This window comes from Armigeres subalbatus, chromosome 1 (assembly GCF_024139115.2).
Source record: "Armigeres subalbatus isolate Guangzhou_Male chromosome 1, GZ_Asu_2, whole genome shotgun sequence".
Classification (NCBI taxonomy): Eukaryota; Metazoa; Arthropoda; class Insecta; order Diptera; family Culicidae; genus Armigeres; species Armigeres subalbatus.
In genome coordinates, this window is record NC_085139.1 from 234,038,631 (window position 1) to 234,052,849 (window position 14,219).

The 14,219-nt window shown below is 39.5% G+C and overlaps 1 protein-coding gene and 1 long non-coding RNA gene across 2 annotated transcripts in view; one reads left to right on the forward strand and one right to left on the reverse strand.

Moving 5' to 3' along the window:
- Positions 1–14,219, reverse strand: part of LOC134205894 (chaoptin) — a 554,999-nt gene that overhangs the window by 226,457 nt on the left and 314,323 nt on the right. The window lies entirely within an intron of this gene.
- Positions 1–14,219, forward strand: part of LOC134205891 (uncharacterized) — a 112,787-nt gene that overhangs the window by 81,656 nt on the left and 16,912 nt on the right. The window contains exon 3 of the long non-coding RNA XR_009978225.1: positions 11,328–11,657. This is a non-coding gene — a long non-coding RNA (uncharacterized LOC134205891). The remainder of the gene's footprint in view (positions 1–11,327; positions 11,658–14,219) is intronic.

Below are 14,219 nucleotides of genomic sequence, written 5' to 3' on the forward strand. Positions count from 1 at the left end.
CTAGGACACTGAAAAATTACTTCTTTCGATCCGAAGCACACGAACGCCAGAACTAATGATGGCGGATTCTCATTGTGTTTAGTCATTTCCTGACGGAATTAATTTCAGGATTGCAGCATTATTCGATACGGAAGCACGTATAATCAGTCATTTTTATTTTTTCAGCTTTGCTGCGTCGCAGCATGCCTGAAAAATAAAAATGACAGCTGTGCGTTGCTTCCGTATCGAATGGTGTGCCCTTGAAAACGCGAGTACTTTGAAAATTGGATTCCGTCAGGAGTGACCTTAATCCTCCCAAGATGAAGTTTTTCTTTATTACCACCCCCTTTTGTTTCAGGATTTGCGCACGCCTGCATGTCTTGTTATTGCACCCACTGATGTTCAACACATCTTCTCCTTGTACCCACACTACTGTTATACAATTAAAATTTACAAAAACACTGACGCTACTAACAAAAATTTGAATTTTTGAATTTATTAACATTACTAACCCAACACTAAAAAAACCTTTGGAACGTGACAATAACAAAATACATTTAGCACATTTTAAAAACATAAAATCTTGTAACACTTGGTTACAACCAAATGACTTGTTCTGCCAGTTGATTTGTTTGGCCCAATGATCTATTCGGCTAAATGACCTTTTCGGTCAAATGATCTATTCGTCCAAACGACCTATTCGATCAAATGACCTATTCGGCTAAATGACTCTCGGCCAGATGAGTTTCGGCCTAATGGTTTGTTCGGCCTAGTGGAATCCGGCCAAATGGCTTTCGGCCAAACAACCCTTCGCTGTCCTTTTATTGACAATCTGTTTAATAAATACTAGTGTAGTTGTCAACAAACGTTTTGACGTACCCTCCTTTTGGGGAAGGGCTATTAGTGAGAAATGAGAAGTGAGACGTCTTAATGGTTTGTTCGTCTCACTTCTCACTTCTCTCTAATCATTTATCACTTCTCACTGTGAAAAGTGTAGTGTGATGTGAGAAAAGAGACGTCTCACTTCCCACTAATCATTTCTCATTTCTCACTGTGAAAAGTAAGTAGTGCAAGTTGAGCAGTAAAACGTCTACTCACTTTTCACAGTGAGAAGTTAGACGTCCCGCTTCTCACTGTTCACTAATTTTTCCTCACTTCTCACTGCGAAAAGTGGGAAGGGTGAAGTAAGAAGAGAAACGCCTCTCTTTTCAGTCATCATTTCTAACTCCCTATTTCTCACTTTTGCAGTGAGAAGTGAAAAATTATGATTGATTAACTACTCACTACCCGAGCAAGAGAAATAATAATACCTTAATAATACCTCATTCTGTTATTGGTACCACACTCTTTTATAAATACAAAACGCATCACAAATTACTATTCGTTTCGTATTGAAATACCTAAGCATATTATGCCTAAAGCGTTTGGCATATTAAATTTTCTTATTATTTTTTGGTATTTTACCTTTTATGCAAGGCTAGTTCATACGAATTTCTGGTTTCGAGGTCGTCGCTCCTGCTCAGGTAGACGTAGAAGTGAGACGTCAAATTGCCTATTTGACCAAATAACACATTCAGCCGAATGACCTATTTGGCCAAATAACATATTCGGCCGAATGACTTGTTCGGCCATTAACCTTTGCGGCCGAATGACATATTCGTTTGAATGACCTATTCGGCCAAATGACCTGTTCAGCCAGAAGACATATATGACTTTTCCGGCCAAATCAATACCAAATTTTCAACCCCGTAACGCTGGGTAGACACCTTTGCGTGGTGTGTTGCGGTGTAAGATCTACCACGGTCACATTGTCAGCTACAGGCAAATCCTGACCCAACGAATACCTTCCCCAATATCCAACTCCGTGGTACTTATGAGGGTGTCGCTGAGTCGGGGGCCTCTCGTTAAGTAAGTACTACACCAACACTTCCTTCCCTCCCAAGTTACGGTGAAGATGGCGTGGCCAGGAGTAGTAATCCTCATGCTTTGTGATTTTTATCCTAGATTGAAATCAAGGACCACACGCACCTTGATTTCTGATAGCAATCTGAATAAGGATTCCAAAAGAGAAACATGAGTATCACTCGCGTCCAATCTAAGAAGTACACCGTAACTATGCTATGCTATGTTATGCAAATCAATACCAAATTTTCCAAACGACTTTTCTGCTTTTGTAAACAAAAAAATCTGAAAGCACTCCCACGCAAACCAATACCATCAATACATAGGTGAAGGCTTCGGCTACCTGTTGATTATGTTGGTTTGCGTGAGAGGGCTTTTAGATTCGACAAATTGACGTTTGAATCTTTTTTTCCAAAAACAGAAAAGTCGTTTTGAAAATTTGGTATTGAAATGACCTATTCCCCCGTGTGACCCGTTCGGCCAAATGGCTTTCGGCCAAACGACCCTTCCCCTCCTTTTATTGACAATTCCTTTAATAGTTTTGTAGTTGTCAACGACGTTTTGATGTGAACTATGTCTAAGGGGAAGGCTAATATACAGGGTTTAAAACGCTAAAAGCCCATTCACCTTTTGATGGATTTCCAAGATTTTCATTGGAAAAATCGACTCGGAGACTGTTCAGCAAATTTCTCATTGAAACTATTGATTATCAACATTAAACCATTGAAAATTCCAATTCTTTGCAAACCAATTTTGGTGGGTAACCAATTCTTCCGGTGGGGTTTGATCGTTTGTTCCCTCTCGAAAAAAATGGGAAATCATAAAATCATTATTTGTAATTGTTATACAGATAAATTAGTTCAATAAATATAAATCATTGAAAAAAAATAATCCCTTCAACTTAAAGTGCTATTTTAGACTTATCTTAAGGACAAGCCTCTCGGAATTCGAACTAATAGCAAGGTCACGCCATTCAAAACTACTGTCATTAAAATTATTCCACGCATTTCACGATGTGCCCTTTAAAAAACGAGTGAATTTTGTTTCGGATTCCGGGAGGCTTGTCCTTAAGTGATTCTTTTTATTATCTTTCTTAATACACGAAAAATACATCATCATTCCCAGTCAACACAAAGTCGTATATGGGCATATACGTACAAGTTGTATGGGGAACTACGTATATCGCCTCCACTTTAGTATCTTATATGACATCATATACGATCTTGTGTTGACTGGGTTGCCAAGTAGACTAATCTGTTTTTCTTTAGTGGCTATTGATATAAATAAATAAATAAATATAAATATATCTTTAAAACTGGGTGATTATCATTCATTTTTCTCCTTTTAAAGTCGGGTTTTCAAGGATGCCACAACCGAACCACAAAATTGAAATGTCCAATAATGTCCAAATTTTTAAATTTGCGGGTCATTTTTTTTTCAAATTGGCTACCTAAATCAAACTAATTTCTTTGGTAGTTGTAAGGTTGTTCGTCTAGCTTTCCATTGGTATACATCAGCGGTTCTCAACCTGGGGTACATGTACCCCTGGGGGTACCTTCGCTGGTCCTAGGGGGTACCGCGGACAAAAATACGTAATGGCGGAAGTATTACAATTCCAATCAAAACTTATTGATAAAGTTTTGACAATTGCGTATTTTTTATTTCAAAAATTTATATTTTACATAATATGCAATGCGTTCAATAAATCCCAATTGAATCCTGCCTTCCACAATCAGCACAATGTCAAATCAATCAGCACGGAACAAAACGTCGAATGAACAAAATGATTTTTTTTCACTAAAGCTCTTTTGCTTCGTTGCTCAGTAGCCTCCTTTCAAGAGGCTGAAAAGCCTCTTTCCAAGAGGCGCAGAAGACTCCTTTCAAGAGGCTCGGAAGGCTCTTTTCAAAAGGCTCAAAATTCCCTTTCAAGAGGCTCAAAAGCCTCCTTTCAAGAAGCTAATAAGCCTCCTTCTCTAGAGACTCAAAAGCCTTCTTTCAAGAGGCTGGCAAGAGGCTCGGGAACCTCCTTTCAAGATCCTTTCAAGAGGTAACCTCTTTTCAAGAGGCTCAGAAACCTCCTTTCAAGAGGCTCAGAAGCCTCATTTCAAGAGGCTCAAAAACATCCTTTCTAGAGGCTCAGAAGTCTTCTTTCAAGAGGCTCGGAAGCCTCCTTTTAAGCAACTCAAAGCCTTCTTTTCTAGAGGCTCAAAAGTCTCCTTTCATGAGGCTCGGAAGCCTCCTTTCAAGATCCATTCAAGTGGCTCGGAAGCCTTCTTTCAAGAGGCTTGTAAGCCGTCTTTCAAGAGGCTCAGAAGCCGCCTTTCAAGAGACTCAGAAGCCTTTTTTTAAGAGGCTCAAAAGCCTACTTACAGAAGCTCTGAAGCCTCTTGTAAAAGGCTCGGAAGGCTCCTTTCGTGAGGCTCGCAAGCCTCTTTTCAAGAGGTTCGGAAGCCTCCTTCCAAGTGTCTAGGTTGCCTCCTTTTAAGAAGCTCGTAAGCCTCATTTGGGAGGCTCGGGAGCCTCCTTTCAAGAAGCTCGGAATTCTTTTTTCAAGGGGCTCAGAATTCTTTTTTCAAGAGGCTCAGAAGCCTCCTTTCAAGATGCAAAGGAAGCCTCCTTTTATGTCGCTCGAAAATTGTCTTCAAGAGGCTCGGAAGCTTATCTACAAGAGGTTCAGAATCCTTTAATTAAGGCGCGGAAACCTACTTTAAAGGGATTTAAAAGCTGACAGGAGCTTCCCTTCAAAGGACTTGAAATTATTTTTTTGGAAGCCTACTTTCGAGAGGGGGTACCTAAATTAATGCAAAAGTTCGAAGGGGTACCTCTCAGGAAAAAGGTTGAGAACCGCTGGTATACATAATCGTACCTGTTTGTTTTTAATCACACGTTGAATGTGACCTTCTAATGCAACACACTGAAATTTTTCCACCGATCTTGGCTGTGCAAATCTCGTTTTTTTAGTAATTTAGTTTTAAAAGACTTTTTTTTAAAACTATTTTGTTGTTCGAACTCAAGATAATCAGTGAGAGCAATAACCCATTCTCAGTCCCTAAACCCCACAGTGGTGCGTTTGGCTAAAATCGTGAACTTTTTGTTTTACCACTTCAGGGTGTTATTTTTTGGCATCGGTGTCTTCGGGAATAAATTTAAGAAAAATATGGCCCATCGAATAACGAAAAGTTGCAGTTCCAATTTTTGCCACAGGTGGCGCTGCAAAATATAACTTCTTTTATAAACGATTTTTAAATATGGTGTCTTTAGCAAAGTTGTAGTGTAATTTATTATGAATTTTATTGCTGAAGACACCAAGTGTCCATCTATCATAGTTTTTGAAATACGGGCGTTTTTTATGGACAGACCCTAAAATAACAGTATTTAAAGATATTTTCGAAACTAACAGTTTCAGGTCAATACAATGTTCTACAAAAATGTATATATAATCAAAATAGACCATTTTCTGGAAGATACAAGGGATGTTTTTTGCAAACATGACTTTTTATCGGCGATTTAAGGTCGAAAATAGTGAAATTTTAAGGCTTCATATGCAACAGAGGGCAATTGGGGCAAGGAAATCCCCACAGGATTTAAAATATCTAGTCTATAGTTTCATATGCATATAATTATGTCTGTCTCCACGTGTATCCAAACAAGTATTTCTAAATTTCATAAATCGACATATTTAACTGATATTTATATAATAATTGAGATTTCACCACGCTTATTCCCGAAGACACCGATGCCAAAAAATAACACCCTAAAGTGGTAAAACAAAAAGTTCACGATTTTAGCCAAACGCACCACTGTGGACCCGTTGTCACAATAGAGGTAATAAACCATTGTGGAAGATTGTCGTTGCGGTTCCCTTTGTTGAATCTATGATAAAAGGTCGAAAGACAAAAGGTCGAAAGGACAAAAGGTCGAAACACAAAAGGTCGAAAAGACAAAAGGTCGAAAGGACAAAAGATCGAAAAGACAAAACGTCGAAAGGGACAGAAGGTCGAAAGTCCAAAAGATTTTATGAAATGCATTTAACTTCAAGCAGAAATAAAACACTCATCACATCAATCAAAGTTGAAGAATGAGCAATTTTCAAAGAAGAAGTAATTACTATTTAACAATATTATGAATATCTAGATAGTTCTGTTAGAGATAAAAAGATTGTTGATTTAGGAAATGAATAAAACTTATATTGCGCGAGACAGAGTTGTCCTATACAGTTGGCAAAAAAGTTGCTCTTTCATTTTAAACTATTTTTAGTAACTGAATAAAACTCATTCAATGAGTGCAAATAATAGATGAATATCTAGGTTTTCTGAATGTCACTTCGATCTGTCAAAATAGTGTACTCCGCAGCCACGCAGGCGCACACATTGAAAATACACCTGCGTGTAATATACGCCGATGTATTTGATGTGCGGCGTGCACCATTTTCATTTTCATCGAAGTGACATTTAGAAAACTCAACATCCATCTATTAGTTGTACTCACTGAATGAATTTTATTTAATCGTTAAAAATTGTGAAAATAAAAGAGCAGAGTTTTTGATACCAGAGTAGGGCAACTCTGGTGCTAGATTGACTCTCTCCGTTTCCGTTCCTTGTTCATTTCGACCTTTTGATCTTATTGATCTTTAGTTTCGACGTTCTGTCTTTTTCGACCTTTTGTCCCGTTCGACGTTTTGTCCTTTCGACTTTTTGTCCCTTTCGACCTTTTGTCCCTTCGACTTTTTGTCTTTCGACCTTCTGTCCTTTCGACACAGGTACAATCAAGTGGTGGAATTGAATGAAATTGTACGAACTCGTCTTATGACAAGTAAAGACATTCCACCAAAGGCTCAAAATAATTTTCTCATAAGTAAATTATTCACAAATACAAATCTTTATCTTCACTTGCACATCTTTTTAGAGTGGGGCTCTCAGAACGCAATCTCTGTGTTTGCGGGCGCAATCTGTGTGTCGTGTGGGCGTGCGAGAAGCATCGTGGCCCCAGATCTGCGCTAATTGAATATCTGCGGGTCCGAGAAAAGCAGCCGAGGCCTATTAAGGAAGTGTTGGCGGGTCTTGATCTCGAATACATGTCCCTTGTCCACCATTTTCTCAAAGTTGCTGATGTTAGACTGTAATCGTCGTCCACCCATCCCTTTCGTTGTCATAGTCCTTTAAGAATGTCTCCCTCTTGTTGTATACCGTTAAATCCCACTCGCATGTCTTCCTCTCGCTGCTGTCTTCCAAAAAATGTTTATCTCGTTACAGATGTGAAACATCGCCAATGATATCAACTATGTGAATATCAACATCATATGTAATTAATTTAAGCACCCTAAATTCCCTTCCTTTCCTTCAATATTATTGTATTCCCTAAGCTCCAAACCGCGAGTCTTACGGTTCCCCAAAACTAACATTAGTGTATAAGAATCATGATAAACTGTATTTAAAAACATGATTCCGGCTCCGTAATGCTTCACGGCAAATGAGCCTTCCAAATAAATGATAGATTAAAAAAATCTATATCTTGCATATCGACTCCGTAGTTTTTTTTTCTATTAAACATGTGTGCCAAACAAACAAACGATTAATTTTTTTTATAAAAAATTCAGCTGATATTTATAAGTTGCAATTCCAACCATGTAAGAAAAATTGATAGGATGGATCAAAATTCTGCGAGGTGGCGGGCTTCCTTGTTGTTAGAGTTTCTTATTCTTCGTAGAGAGACGTTTGAAAGAAAAATGGTGTAACTGTAGATCGGATGAATTACAATTCTGCGAGGTGGAACGCGTGCAATTGTTTCCTTTTGCGTTGTTGAGACGCCTGTAAGAAGAATTGTGTGATTGTGAATCAGATGAAACCCCATCATGTAAGAGTTCCGTTGAAGGCACTCCAGAAAGAGAAATGGTGTATTTGTTGGAGGGACGCCCGAATTATGAGAGGTGGGACGCCCACATGTAAAAGTTTCTTCTTCTTCTTTAAAGGGACGCTCGAAAGAAGAGGGGTGTAGTTAATTCTACGAGGTGGGATCCCTTCATGCCAGAGTTTCTTCCCAATTCTGCGAGGTGAAACGTCCACAAGTGAATTGTTTTTTTTCTTTTGCGTCGGTGAGATAAATAATGGTGTAATTGTGGATAGAGTGGATCACAATTCTGCGAGGTGAGTTGCCTGCATGGGTGGGACGCACGCGATAAGAATGGTGTAATTGTGGATAGGATAAATCATAGTTAAGTGAGATAAAATGCCGGCAAATAAAAGTTGTTTCCACTACGTTTTTGAGACACCTGCAAAAAGAATGGTGTAAAGCGAATCGGACGATTCACCATTATGCGAGGTGGGACGTCCACCTGTTTATCTGAGTTCCTTTGTGCCCAAGAGGATTGTATGGATCACAATTTTGCGAGGTGAAACGCCTGCATCTAAAAGTTTTTTTTTCCTTTTGCGGAGAGAAGTTCGCAAGTAGAAAGGTGTAATTCTGAATATGATGGATCAAAATTCCGCGAGGTGGGACGCCCGCATGTAAGAGGGAAACCTATCCCAAATATTACGAGTTATTTTACATAATGCCATTCGAATGATATCTCCCATGTCTGACATATTTACAGTAATATACTGTCAGATAAAGTTACAGGAACAGCGCTAGTGATATTCTTCATGAAATATTTTCCACCTCACAGAAAAATTATATAAATAAATGCTGATGACGATTATATGCTGATGCTGATTATATAAATAGATGCTTCTGATTCAAATTCAGATAAAATGTTTAAAAATATGAACCGTTTCAAATTTGAGAACTTCAAATATTGCTATTTGCCGAGTTATAACATACTACTGATGACCGATTGGTATATTCAGATAGATTTACAATTACTCTACATAATCAGAATTTTTATTACCCAACTGTTTTACGTACGTAGTTTAAAGCGAGGTTTCTAAGCCATGTTAGCATTTTTGAGTATGTCATGTGATGTTCTTATGGTCAGGGAAATCGAGAAAATTTCCAACCCGAGAATTGCTTGCTTTGTAGACGCGCAACTTATCTCAAATTAATTTTTAAATAATCACTAATGAATTTAAAAGTTTGAATAAAATTATGGTTTGAACCAGTTGCCCATGTAACCAAAAGTTCCTTTAAGAGTACGTTTTTCGCTTAATCAGCTTCACTGAGCTGATTAAGCGAAAAACGTACCGTCAACTGGGGGGAAGATGATCATTTTTAAGACAAAACATGCAATAACAATGTGTGTTTACATTTTAAATCGAACCAAATATTTTCAAAACATGTACTGCTATACGTTGCAATAATCAACAACTTTAATTTTCTGAAATGTGTTCGCATTTATTAAAATAAATTAAATTATCCCACATTTTTTGAGTAATCTGGTTTGGGGTGAAGTTGATCAAGACAGCTCTACTAAAATCATTATGACCTAGTAGGCAAAATACTCTAGGTCATTTGTATGAATGTTGAATTTACTACGTAAAGAAGTCTACGAAGTCAATATTTGAAACGAAAATAGCGTCATTTATGACTATCTCTCTTTTTCTTCCACAAAATACTTTTTCATGATTATAATCGAAAAACTCGGATTTCTACCTAGCGGTAACATTACTTGAACGGAGAATATTGTTGACTACCGTTTCATAAAAAAATTTGGCACTTTTGACTGACACATCAAATGATCATCTTCACCTCAATGATCATCTTCCCCCCAGTTGACGGTACTCTTAAAGGAACTTTTGATTATTTGGGTGGTGTTTTGTTTGAATGCAATCAGGCAGTATCACTACTGGGTGAATTATATTGCTTTTTTATATCATCTGAAATGTAGTTTGAAGATTGAATTCGATTCCACGCGTTGGATGGAAGAAAGACTAAACTGTTATTATTTAGTATGCCTATGTTTGTTCTAATTAGGAAAATCAAAAATCGGCTCCATATCTCCAGAGAGCTATCTAAAATTTATTGTGCTTTAATCCTACCTTGTCACTCGCTCAACCCGGACGCAATGCAATGCATGGAAATAGGTTCGAATACGTAAATAAATATCCTCTACTCTAACCTGGAGCACCTCTCTTAAGGCAGTCTCACTCAATCTTCGAACGACTCAAGTTCGCTTTACGGACACCGCGCGGGTGGTTTCGTGCGGAGTTTGGACAAACATAAAACCAAAACAAAGTGCACGCGGATAACCCACTTTTCTGTTTGCGCTTATCTCGAAAATTCTATCTTTACTCCTCCGCGCGTCCGACACACCAAAACCCAGAACCAACGCCGGCACGGCACACGAACGTAGTTGAGAACTTTCAACGGGAGCGGTTTTTCCGAGTAAAAAGTCTAGTTTCTTAGTTCTTGTTTTTTCTTCTTCGCGCGCACACCCATTTTGAACTCTTCAGGCTGAACGACTTTATATCTTTCAACCGGAATCGCACCGTCCGTGCAGTTGGTGTATCGCAGCAACCGGGGCTTGGTTCATCGATTCGGTTCCTATGGATGGGGTGGAGCGATAAAATTCCTGGCTGCTGATGGAAAACTGTTGCCCGCCAGTCGTTCCGGCTGCAGCAGCTGTCTTGTACCTTCTTGCGGGTATCTACGATTGGGATTGGACTGCCACCCCGAAGTACCGCACCGGGGATTGTGAGACTTGGTCTAGCCATCAGTACCAACCACAAGTGAAGCAAATGCCGTAACTCTTGGCACCATACAATTTATCCTCGATTGATAGGCGCTTGGCCTGGAGGGAGCCTTCCTAGCTATGGAAGACGCAGCAGCAACCTTCGTCGCAGTCGGATATGGGTTGTTTCCCGAGCGCACAGGAAGTGAAGTTTGCATGTGAGCAACAAATTTATGCTACGTAGGTGTGCCTTGCGGTGTGTTTCTGTTGGCTGAAATGGAATGGTGTCAGGGGAACATGCACTCACAACTTCAGGCAAGATCGAAGTCGACCAGCGTTGGAACGAACGAGGTAACAGTTACGGTGCCGCCCGGCAAGGATAGTAAATTTTGTGCATACATAATGAAGCATTCGCTTTAATTATGCCGTGTGTTTCGATTTAGCTTATGAAAGTTTATCTAATTTTGCTATTCATTGGAGTAATTAGTCATCTACTATGTGTAGAGTTTTGAACCTGAATAAATTGGACAGCACCTTCTCAGATTTCAATACAAAATTGTTAACGTTAAAACATGTTGTTTCTTGTCATGGTTCTTCATTTCTTAGTTCTCACATTCACCCTTTCATAAACGAAATACATAAACGAGTCCCATTTTTCCTTTGTGAAATTTGTTCAATTGATACCCGTATTTTGAATAATACATTATCGATATTGAAATTGAGTTTTTAATTTATATTTTTCTGACATCCACCCTAATTGTAATTAAATTGATATTCTAATACTCGCCTGTCTCAACATTTTACTAAGTGATTTACATTTTCTTTTTTCTCTCACCTCTTTCAGATCAAAAGAATGCTTTTTTGTTACAAGAGACAACCGCAAACTCACTGGCAACGTAGACCACTACATTTATGGAAACTCGTTCCACGTGAATGTAACCGAAGAATTCCCAGGAAGAGTACCCCATAGCGCAGCATCAGTTAATTATAATACCAGAGGAGTTTTTCGCTGATTCTGCAACTTCAAGAGCACCCACGACATCGCCGGCGACCGAGACACGACATCGACGATGGTCTTCAATAATGTTTTGCTGATGCCACTCTGCCGCTCTGGAAAGCGGGATAGTGACGCATCATCAGCCCCAAGGATCATCTTCCTCTGCCCACCAAGTAGGTAGGTAGGTAGGTAAAATACAGAGGAAGACAGCACAACGCGTAAGTGCCTGCTCCAGTTGTCCTTCCGCGGTATCATCCGCGTCCCGAGTCTTTTCAATCATTCATTGGCGTTTGCCATTCATTGTTGTCGGGTTTGAATCCCCAAGACATCGGCCGGAACCGTCACAACAGTGGCAGCAGAACGATCGAACGTGTTAAAAAGCGCCAGTCCAAAGTGAGATAACACATGTTTTTTGTTTGCGCGGCTTCTCCACGGCTCGCTCATTTCTCTGAACAGCCTCTTCCTGGCGCGGGTATGCGTTGCACACTGGAATAAGCACTTTGATTTCGATGGACAAAACTTCTCCTTTCCTTGAATGAATTAGATCAGTTCCGATACATAAAAATCGAAATTAGGCTTCCCATTAGATTGTTTGCCAAAGACACGTTTGCTTCTAAGTTACATACCTATCTAGACTAGAAGATTTGTCCATCGAAAATAACGGCCAGTGCCAGTGTGCACTGGAACCATCTGCCAAAGAGCGTGCTGCATCCGAGCGGGCGTGGAGGAGCGCTAAGTCATCGCGTAGCTGTCAGTCGGCCGTAGCCAGTCCTGGTCCCACTCTATACTCTAATGACGCGAGAATCGCTGTGCACTGTTTTATGCAGCTGCATGATGCGGCAGTGAATGAGCTTCATTACATCCACCTTCTTCGCCGCTGCGCTGGCTGACGGCTAACCGCGCTGCCCGTACTCCGTAACGGCGCGCAAACAAAGGACAAATGCAACGTGGGCTGAATGGATGATATGCGATGATGATGCACGCTCGCGGTCACCGCAAAAACCACAACAATGAGTGCCGCTGTGTGGTTGAACCGAAAATGCGAAAATGTGATAAAAAGGGAAAAACCACGGAAAATCAGATTGTCACTGGCCAGCCTGAAATTTGCTAAACCTGTGTGTATTTGATTCGAACAATCAAGGTGAGCAAATTTTCAGGTGTGTCGGAGAACAATCGCGAGCATCATGGGTGTGGAGGAGTGTTACGAATGTAGTGTACGGTGCCGTGCAGCCTGTTGCCGGCAAATGTGAATCAAACGTGATTGTATCGAAGCGAGGGATTGGTTTCCTGTGGTTTGTGATTATTTGCGGTACGAGTGGAAGTGATTTAACGGACAGCTGTGATAACTGTGTCGTGGATTGATGAAAAGCAGCAACTGAAGGTGAAATCGAATGACGTAAATTGTGATAATACTTCTCAATTAATTACTATTGAAATTAATAACAATTTCGTGAAAAATGCAGGTTGGTAATACAGTGAACTCTCCCTAACTCGATGTTCTGTAACTCGATATTTTCCCTTACTCGATGAAATTCAAAGTCCCTTGAATCTAGCATACTGCGTTCCCTCCGTAAGTCGATATCTCCCTTACTCGATATTCTCTAAGTCGAAGTAATTTTCCAATGTATTTTTACCTCGCTAACTCGATGTTGTCTGAAACAGTTACATGCACGATATAATAAGAAGTTAGAAGTGAAAAGTGATAAGCGAAGAAGTGAGAAATGAGAAGTTAGAAGTGAAGAGAAGTGAGAAATGAGGAGTGCGAAGTAAGAAGTGATTAGGAGCGATTGAAAAATGAAAAGTGAGAAGTTAGAAGTGATAAACTCAAAAAGTGGTAAGTGAGAAATGAGAAGTCAGAAGTGAGATATGAAAATGTATAAGTGAAAAGTGAAACAGGAAAAATGAGAAGTATGGAGTGAGAAGTGAGATGTGTGAAGTGAGAAGTGAGAAATAAATAGTGACGAGTGAAAAGTTTATAGTGAGCAGTGAGATATTTAAAGAAATTAGAAGAAGTGAAAAATGAGAAGCGAGACGTGAGAAGTGAGAAGTGAAAAGCAAGAAAGAAAAATTATATAATAGAAGCAAAAGTAAAAAGCGAGAAATGAGAAGTCAGAAGTGAGATATAAGAAGGTATAAGTGAGAAGTGAAAAGTGAAATGAGAAGTATGGAGTGAGAAGTGAGATGTGTAAAGTGAGAAGTGAGAAATGAATAGTGAGAAGTGAGAAGTTAAAAGTATGCAGTGAGAAATTCAATCATCTTCATCTTGTGTCTTCCTTCTTCTATATGTCTTATGTCCCTTCACTCACTTCTCACTACGTAACATCTCACTTCTCACTACCCAATTATCATCTCTCATTGCTCAACCCTGGATTCGGTATATCTAACTACTCATATCACACTATCCTCACTTTGCAACCATCACTTCTCACTCCTCACTTCTCATGTCTCACTTCCCACTTCTCACATATTACTGCACAGATCACACTACTTAATACTCACTCCCGTTTCTCAGTACTCACTTCTCACTACTCTGTACTCATTTCGAACATCTCATTTCTTACTTCCCAGTTCTCGCTTTTTACTACTCACTCTGAACATCTCACTTCTCAATTTACTTCCGTATCTCGATACCTCCCTAACTCGATGGTCCCTTCAATATCGAGTAAGGGAGAGTTCACTGTAGAAGAATAAATGGACGACAAAATCAGAATAAAAATTGTATTCGCGATGCTCATGTGT